The sequence below is a fragment of the Epinephelus fuscoguttatus genome, linkage group LG6 (genome assembly GCF_011397635.1).
Source record: "Epinephelus fuscoguttatus linkage group LG6, E.fuscoguttatus.final_Chr_v1".
NCBI classification, from domain to species: domain Eukaryota; kingdom Metazoa; phylum Chordata; class Actinopteri; order Perciformes; family Serranidae; genus Epinephelus; species Epinephelus fuscoguttatus.
In genome coordinates, this window is record NC_064757.1 from 43,741,487 (window position 1) to 43,751,442 (window position 9,956).

Genomic DNA, 9,956 nt, shown 5'->3' on the forward strand with positions numbered 1-9,956 from the left:
ACCACACTCTTGTGTTTATGTGTCCCCTATAGGGGCCTATCTGAATTTCTATCTTTGAGAGATATTATTTTGTAATATAACTGAATTTTCTATCCATACATATAAACTTTAAATATATTAAAATGATAAGGCATCTTTGAGTAAACTGCGAGTATCATTTAAATAGGCTATGTCGTGGCCGGGCCGAGTTTCTTCTTTTTTGGAAATCAAAATATGGTCACCCTATATTAATGTACAAATGTAACAAATTTTTGGTTTCCAGAAATGTACAATGCCATTTGTATCTACAAAAGGAGCAGGTCTTCATCCATGGAAAATGTCATGTTGCAACGCATGTTTCTCCAGTAGCCCAGAACGGACAAACTAAATACTAGCTCTAGATAGGGACTTTCATATTTTTGCAACAGCCACTATAGTTAGCAGTCCCTGCAACTAGTAGCTTTGGAAAAACACTAATGTGAAACTGCTTCATTCAGTGGTTTCACCAGTTTAAATCACTTGGTCTGTTTGTTTTGGAGAGGAAGAGACAACAGATAATTTAGCTCCTGGTTAAAACGTTTTGAACATCTGGATCTTACGTTAATACAGAAAAAAGGTGAGCACTAATTAGGAGGTGCTGGACTAGATTAAATCCCCCTAAATCATACACACTTAACCTTTAAAAGGTGGTTTGGAACAAATAAAAATCATTGTAATTATAACTTTAAAGTCCTAACTGTTTTATGATGAGTAGGACTTAAATGCTCAGGTGGATAAATCTTTCAGTTTCTATCCAGTGCCACAGCTTGTTGTGGAGATGCTGCTGTTGCAAACAGACTCTGTGTGTAAAGCCGGAGGGAGGTGGAAACATCCTGTCAGCCCGCTGGCTCGCTCTCAGGCGGCCATGTTCTGGGTGATGTTCTAACTGAAAGAACAAGAGCTCGGATCAGTCAGAGCGAGGCGGTGTGTTCAACAGAGGGCTTGTCAGGATGTGAGAGATACAAAAGGAGGAACGATGGCATCTGGTGGGTATCATGATGTCGTGTCACATTAAGGATTCTGCAGCTCCTCAGTGCCAGTCAGGATTAGGAAGTGGAGTGGAACAAATGCTGGAGGACACAGATCCTTGCCTGCTTGAGAAGAAAGGGGAAGCAAAGCAGAAAGAAAGGAGAGCAAAGAGGACAGAAACTACACACTGTACATTTACACTCAGTGACCAGTGACTCATGTGAATTCAGTTTTAATCCAAACAACTGCAGAATTTAAACTCAAATGTTATTCATGCCTGAACTTTTACATGGCAAACACAGTGGCTGCCCCACAGACTCCAACTTTTTTGAAACAGATTTTCATAGCATCAACCTGACAGAGCAGCAAGACATAGTTTTTATGGATAACAAAATGTACAGCACATTCTCACTCCGAACTTGTTAAATACAGCCGCTTGGTCAGTGGCCCTACACGTCAAACAAGCAGCAACTTCCAGGGCTGAAAGATGAAGCAAACGTTGGTGCCAAAAACTGCAGCTCCTCTAATGGCCACTTGAGGGCTTCCCCGACTTTACAGCAGAAATAAACATTTTCACAGCTTGGTACAAAAAACAGTTTTGGTGTCATTGCTCATTCCAACATTCATGACTGACAACCCTCTAATCCAAATATGGTCACTTCTGGCTCCATAAATCCAAGATGACGACGGACGTAATGCCAAACCGTGAGTCCACAAACCAATGGATGATGTCACGGGAGCTACATCCATTATTTTATACAATCTATCACGCCAGCTATGTCAACCATGATGCTCTGGGTACCACCCAGCATCAGTTTTAGATGTTCAGGGTTGGCGTGTCAATTTACACTTGATACATGAATTGTATCTTTTCAAAATAAACTTCCATTTTCACAGGAAACAGCTACAGTTTCTGCTCTTAAATGCAAACAAACTCAAATTAAACAAATTAAAATTAATCCTGATTTGGCTTAAAATAAGTAAAACTACAACACAGTGGTGAGCATTGTCGCCTCACAGCAAAAGGGCTTCTGGTTCAAATCCAGGGTTGGGGGGTTCAAACCCCAGGGCGTGGGAGCCCTTCTGTGCAGAGTTCACATGTTCTCCCTGTGTCAGCGTGGGTTTCCTCCAGGTGCTCCAGCTTCCTCCCACAGTCCAAAGACATGCAGGTTAATTGGTGACTCTAAATTGTCCGTAGGTGTGAATGTGAGTGTGAATGGTTGTCTGTCTCTATGTGTCAGCTACAATTTTTGCCAGCATAATATAAATAAGGGTTAATGTCCTTCAAGGTGTCCATTATCAGGAATAAATGGACTTCGCGGAAGCAACCGTCCGACACGAAGCGGACACGCTTATACCATGGTCACTTACCAAAGAAATGAATATTAAATCAATTATTTATGCTTTAATGTGTTTTACAGTTAAAATCAAGAGTTTTTCACAAGCCACAGCTGAGCGGACTATTTAATCTCTGTAGTTCACAGGTGTTGCCATGGAAACCCACTGTGGCCAGAGAGCCAGAGAGAGAGCATAGCAACTCCGATCAGTGAAGGGAAGTGAGATGATGGCTAAACGTTACGTGATATTATTCAGAAGATGATTATTTCAGAAAGCCAGTGCACTTCTTACCGCTTGTGTGTTACAGACTCTGGTGGTCGGAGGATGATGTGCCAAGAAAACCTTGAGATATTACTTTCATGATTCATTGGCGTTCATTTATAGGCCCAAGAAAATTTAGCTACTGGGCACCCAGCATCTCCGACCGGGAGAAGTGGAGTAACATCCTCTCCTTCGCTCCCGTTTGTCTGGTGAATGCCTCTCCTCTGTCAATACACTCTGCCAGCAGTTTAGTAATATTGATGCCAGTTGTAACATTTGAATGTTTCAGTAGTAAGCCATGTTCTAAGCGGGATAATGTGTAGTGAGCCGGTGACTGTTGAAAAAAAATGAAGCAAACAGTGTGCCAAAAACTGCAGTTCCTCTAATGGCCACTTGAGGCCGGCTCCAACAGTGAGTCAATCCCCATGGAGCCCCATGTTAATGAGTCACCGGCTCACTATACATTATCCCTTACTCAATCTGGAAATCCATCGGTTAAAAAAAAAAAAACCTACCTCTGGAGGCACTGCCAGTAGTTTTTCGACTAACGGAAGTGCAGGGCCTCGGGGATCGCTCAACCCCTTCACTTCCGGCGGTGCCCCCAGGGAATCGCCTTGTTGTTTACAAATACTTCCAGGTAGAAAACCAGCAGAGTTTAGCTATATACATATATATATATGTATATATGAAAGGGATAATGTATAATGAGCCGGTGAATACTGGGAAAATAACTCCCGACAGGGACAGGGGTTTCATTCCCCTGAAGGGGATTTTCCCAGTATTCACCGGCTCATTATACATTATCCCGCTTATTACACGGCTAATTATCAGTTAAATAAATAATGTTGTCTGCCTCTGCAAAGTGCATTAAAACCGACCGGATTCGACAACTTTTGGTGAAAGTTTTGTACTCACCCAGGCTTAGTGGACTGAACCGAGGCATAAAACTCACGCAAAATGTCATTAAGCATGACTGCCGAATGTGTATTCAAATCCGTCTTCTTTTGTTTTTGGCAGAGAAAGTCCGTAGGTATTCTTATTCTTTTTCTTCAGCGGCATCCGTTAAAATCAGCCACTTCTGTTTGTTTTTTCCCTCGGAAGTTGTTTGACAGCTGCAGTGTTGCAGGGCAGCATCCCTAGCAACGCTGGGCTACATAGCAACTGTGTGTAATGACCGTTGCTACTAGCAGCGGTCATTACACAGTAATATCAGACCGCAGAATGCCGCTACTGACCAATCAGAATACAGCATTTAATAGAGCCGTGTAATATATATATATATATATATATATATGTGACATTTTTCACGTCACTATATCAGCGTTTAGACTAATCTGATGTTTGTAAAGTCTATAAACACAATGATTGAACAAACATTACTATTTCTGTGTGCACATTTTGTAATTAATAACATGGTTATCGTAGATTAGCTGGGCTAACCGTTAGCTGTTAGCCCCGTTAGCGGTGTCTGTAGTAACTCAGTAACTCAATAAACGGTCCGTGAAAAAATATTTTTTCCAGCGGATATCTTGGTTACAATATGGTTAAGCTAGCAAAGCAGTTTTGTGTTGCTATGCGTGGTATTTATTCAGTTTTGGGAAATCACGATGTCTCGAAACCATCAGCTGACAGGGACAGCTAACAGCAGCAGCAAAGCTAACATCAGGACGTCATCTGTTAAAAGCCTCATGTTGTTGGATACGACATGAAACTACTCCAGTTAGCTCAATCATGTTGTGACTCAGACATCCACTGGAAAAAATATGTTTTCCATGTTGACGGGACGGCGTTTTGGGTGGAGCAGTTGCTATGGACGCAGAGCTTGCTGTTTCTGTAGGTACACATTTCCTGGGGACACCTGCACGTCTTGGCCACGCCCCCTCCATTGTGATTGGCTAAACTCTAAGCCTCCCCCCCACAATGTAAATTGCAGAATCTGCCTTGAGAGATTATCCGGTACGTGATATATGTCACTAGCGTAGCATGTTGAACACACTAACACGCTATGTTATCAAAATAACTTGAATCACTCTTATTTATCACAGCCAATCTGATAAGAGGTTATACAATCCTACAACTGTCAGTAGCCTCCCTACTGTAGACTGTTAGGCAGGTAGAGTGGTACCTGTCATCATCACCTCCCCCCAACCCTTCATGTGAATCAGTTCGTCATATGACGTCAGAGGGCAGGCAGGAAATAGAGGAAATCAAGACAGAAAGAAGGAAGTGGAATGAAAATACCAGTTTTTGAGATTTCTACAATCTTTGCTTTTCTAATGTTTTTGATGACACATGTACTGGGTCATTTTCCAAGTGTTGATATTGATCCCCTTGTTGTAAAGAAGCTTTCCTTTAATTATTTGAAGTAATGTTGCTTGCTGCTGAAAACACCGTCAACATTTTTCACCAACGCGTCTCCCTCGGTTTCCTCCGAGAAGCAGAGTGTAATTTAATAAAAAGCTGTTGCTCAGTTGAATGGGTCGCTCCGTCTGACAGTGAATGCATCGTCTGTATCAGACTCTGCCTCATCAGTGCTGACCTGTCACCTGACCTTGCCAGGTGTAGACAGTCCCCACTGTAAGCTAATCCATTGGCCTGATGTGGGAATCAATGCTGAGTGGATGACTTACACTGAGACCCTGTTTGTCTTATTGAGCGATGTCATTGGACGGGCAGCGAGAGGAGGAAGAGGAGGAGGGGTGACGAGGAGAACAAAGAGCTGCTGATTATCATTTACCATTTAAGCATTTCAACAATGTGTGTAGACCTTTCATTTTAAAAGGGACTTGGGACTGACCACATGTATAACTGAGCTGATCGACTGTGTTAATAAAGGATGTAGCTACTGTGACGTCACCCGCTGGTTTGTGGAATGCTGTCTTGAAGTCTACAGTTTGGTATTTGGGCCATCGCCATCTTGTTTTTTTGGAGGAGGAAGTGGCCATATTTGGAAACATCTGACATAAAACATTCACTCTGCACTAACCTGAACACAGGGACAGATGCAGCCTCAATTCACCTCGTATCTGATCAACTCATCTCATCAGCCGACACCAGACCGCCATCACACTCCAACCCCCACTTGTCTGCAACCCTTCCTTCATGCTCCCAGTCCATACATTCCCTCATCCCGTCATCCCACAACCATCATCCCTTCATCTCACATCCCTCGACCCTTATCCCTTCATCCCTTGATCCTCATCCCCTTCATTCCACATCCGACAACCCTCATTCCCTCATCCCACGACCCTCATCCTGTCATCCCACAACCCTCAACACTCATCACGTCATCCCCTGACCTTCATCCCTTCATCCCACATACTTTGAACCTCATCCCTTCATCCCACATCTCTCGACCCTTATCTCTTAATCTCTTGACACTCATCCCATTATCCAACATCCCTCAACCTTTTCCCTTCATCCCTTCATCCCTTCATCCCCTAACCCTCATTCCTCAACCCTCAGTGCTCACCCCTCCATTCCACAACTCTCAAACCTTCATTCCACATCCCTCAACCCATTTCTCTTCATCCCTTGATCCTCATTCCTCATCCACTCATCCCTCGACCTTTATCCCTTCATCCCTTGACCCCCAGCCCTTCATCCCACATACTTTGAACCTCATCCCTTCATCTCACATCCATCGGCCCTCATCCCTTCATTCCACACCCCTCAACCCTTTTCCCTTCATCCCTTGACCCTCGTTCCTCATTCCTTCATCCCTCAACCCTTATCCCTTCATCCCACATCCTTTGAATCTCATCCCTTCATCCCTCGACCCTTGACCCTTATCTCTTAATCCCTTGACCTTCATTCCACATCCATCGACCCTTATCCCTTCATCCCTCAACCCTCATACGTTCATCCCTTCACCCTCATTCGTCATCCCCTCACCCCCATTCCTCCATCCCATGACACTCAGCCCTTCATCCCACATACTTTGAACCTCATCCCTTCATCTCACATCCATCGGCCCTCTTCTCTTCATCCCACATCGCACATCCCTCAACCCTTTTCCCTTCATCCCTTGACCCTCGTTCCTCATCCCTTTATTCCACATCCCCCAACCCTCATTCCTCAGCCCTCAATGCTCACCCCCTCCATCCCACAACCCTCATCCCTTCATTCCACATCCTTCAACCTCTTTCCCATCATCCCTTGACCCTCATTCCTTATCCCTTCATCCCTCAACCCTCATACATTCATCCCTTCACCCTCATTTGTCATCCCTTCACCCCCATTCCTCCATCCCATGACACTCAGCCCTTCATCCCACATACTTTGAACCTCATCCCTTCATTCCACACCCGACAACCCTCATTTCCTCATCCCACAACCCTCATTTCTTCATCCCACATCGCACATCCCTCAACCCTTTAACTTCCAGAACCATTCACGAGTGTTTCCCAATGGAAGACAAACAGAAGACAAACTATTCATCCATCCTCCTTCCCAAGAGGTTACAACTAACAGACAAGACCCAAACATCTTTAGCAGCATCGCAAGTCAACGTCCTCAGACTTTCTCCACGACTGAGGCTAATTCTTGTTTTCTTGCTTTAACTGCAAAAGCCTGATAAAAGTCACAGTGTCCGGTCATGTCAGTGAAGTTCTGCAGCTTTGACCCAAAAATCTGTTTTTGCAGCTTCCTGTGGGAGCGGCTGGATGCTGAGGAGCTGAAGCACAGCAGGAAAAAAGAAGAGAAGTAACCTCTAACGTCTCCGCTCATTAATATTACACGCTCTTGTCTGTACAATACAGTGGAATCTCAGCCTGCTTTCACCTCTAAATAATTCACTCAATAAAATCTTTTCTTTCTCGGCCTCCCTCAAACTCCTCTTTTCTCGGTGCTGCTCAAAGTGAAGTGATGGAGGACAGAGAGGAGACAGAGAGAGGAGGTGAACAGCACAACAGTAGGCCAGTAATCAGTCTATTGATTCAGTTTGTCCAGTCAGAGGTTTCTTCTTAACAACGGATGAAGATAAAAGTCTGGAAAAGCTGACGTGAAATATTTGCCTGAAGAAAATGTTGGCATTGCACGTTTCTGAAACCACTGATATGTTCCAGCGGCTCTAAAGTGATGTAAGATATGAGCTGACTGTCATCAGGAGGTGGTGGGGATGGTCAACACATTCTCACTCTGGCCTCTTCACATGTTGACGTTTTGGTCATGGACCTTCCACATCCACACACGACGTGCAAGGTACCCTGAGTGTGTTGGTTGTTGACGTTCTGGGACGCTGTGTCAACTTATCTTCTTTCAAGATACACGTCTGTTTTCACAGGAAGTTTAACGTTTACGTACAGTCTCTCTTATTTTAGTTTTAGTTCTTTTAGTTTTTATTGTTTATATACCAGCTGGTATATAAACAATAAAAACAATACTTAATAAAATGTCCCGAATAAAGCCACAATAAAAAGTCTGTATTCCTTGCCACGCTGACGTTCCTCTTCAGGGCCCCAGGCAAACCAGTGTCTATGAGTCCAGCTGCAGCCAGAAGATCAGGGGAAGTCTGATGGCGTCCTTCACACATGGCCTCCAGCGCCGCGCTCCGTCCGCCGGGGAAAGGCCTTATTGCCTAGCACAACAGCAGGGAGACTGTGCTTCTCTCGCACACGCTCTGCGATTTCCAACTTTCCCTTACTTAGCTTTGTTTTTGCATATCAGTCAGAGCTTCCTCCTCTGTTTCCTGGTGCGGTGCTGTTGGCGTCTCCCAGTCCTTCTGCCCACACGCGCCCGCCGACTGTCCTGCAGTCTTCCTTAAAAGCAGTCTGTGAGGTTGACACTCCACCCCTAAGGAGGTCCGTAATTGGCCTGTCATAATCTGCAGCTCGTTACCAGCAATTGGAATCAATCTCAAAGGCGGTTTTCATTCACAGTCAAGTTAAGTAAAAATACATGCAACTCTTTAGTCACAGCATCAATTAAAACCATACAATAGATACAAAAAACCCCACAAACATACACAATAAAAACAAATTTAAATCATGCAAATAAAATCCTACTAAAATATACAAACTGCCCTTCTGACATTACCATGGTTACATGTATGCATTAGCATGAACGTGGGCTATACGTGGCCTTTATCAGGATCAAGAAGGAGATCGTGGACAGATTTCATGATCTCACAATTTCACGACTGATCTATTATTGGTTTAACTGTTGAAATCATGCTAAAATCACGTATCATAAAATCCTGTTTGTTTTGTTTCACACCACAAACGAACCACACCAGAGTCTGTTTGTTCATAACGTGACTGGACGACACCTGTCGCAGCGCTATGATACACCATAGGATGACATCAGTTTGCTGGTGACGACGCATTATAAGGAGCTGGAAAGTCCCCATAGGTTGGGTTGGAGGGTTGGCGGATGGATCCAAATGGATCCCCGGACTTTCACCCTGGAGCCCGGTGTTCACTTCTTGTGTGAATGCTGAACCAAGCTATGATGTTTTTTTCTAACCATGAGCTTTTGTTGCCTAAAACTAATCATGTGCTTTCACTGATCTTCCAGCGCTGGTTGCAGCATCCCAGAACATCAAGAGCGAACATAGGAGGATATGTAGATGTGAAAGTCCCCTGAGAAAGTGACGATATGTGATGATTAAGGATGAGAGTTGTTGTTGTTCTTGCCAGCAACGATAGTCCTTTAAAAAAGTTGTTTTTCACAGAGACATCTCTTCTTTTTCTGGAAGGGATTGTGCCCCCAAAATGTGGGTAATTTTTACTGGTTTGAATCACCTGGTCTGTTTGTTTTGAAGAGGAAGGGACCTCTGTGGTTAGTTCAAACCTCCTGAACAATGAACACTGCAGGAATTCTAACCAGGTGAAGTTTCAGGTGGTTGCAATCTGCAATTATCACTGCTAGATGCCACTAAATCCCCCTGAAGCTGACACACTGAACCTTTAAGGTGTGCTGAGGATGAAGATGACCGACAAGTGATGGTGCACTGAAAGACACCTGAAACACTTGGAAATTAAATTTCACCAAATGCAAAAATTGTTCATTTCAACAAGTAATTCAGGAGCAGAATGTGGAGCTGAAGTGTCCATTCCCCCAAAAACTGATCTTAAAATGAGACTATTTCTTTTTCAAAGAGTCAAACGTATTTTTGTCTTTTCCCCTGAAAGCAGGCCCGAATTATGCAGATGACTGAACCACCATCAGAAACATGTCACTTGATTCAGTAAAGGGTTGAATGAAGCGGATTAAGGCGACCTGGATGCATCCTTCAGGTATTTATGCAGCGCGCGCTGCTGTGACGCACGGTCACATCCAGGCAGGTCAGCATCGGAAATGAATGCGCTGCAACACAGACAGGATGAGACCGGATCCGGTGTGCAGAACATACATCCTCCAGTTAATTA

General features: G+C 44.0%; 1 protein-coding gene across 1 annotated transcript in view; it reads right to left on the bottom strand.

The window, feature by feature from the left end:
- The window catches only part of LOC125889689 (natterin-3-like), a 53,617-nt gene that overhangs the window by 38,870 nt on the left and 4,791 nt on the right, over window positions 1–9,956 (bottom strand). The gene's annotated exons all lie outside the window — the stretch shown is intronic.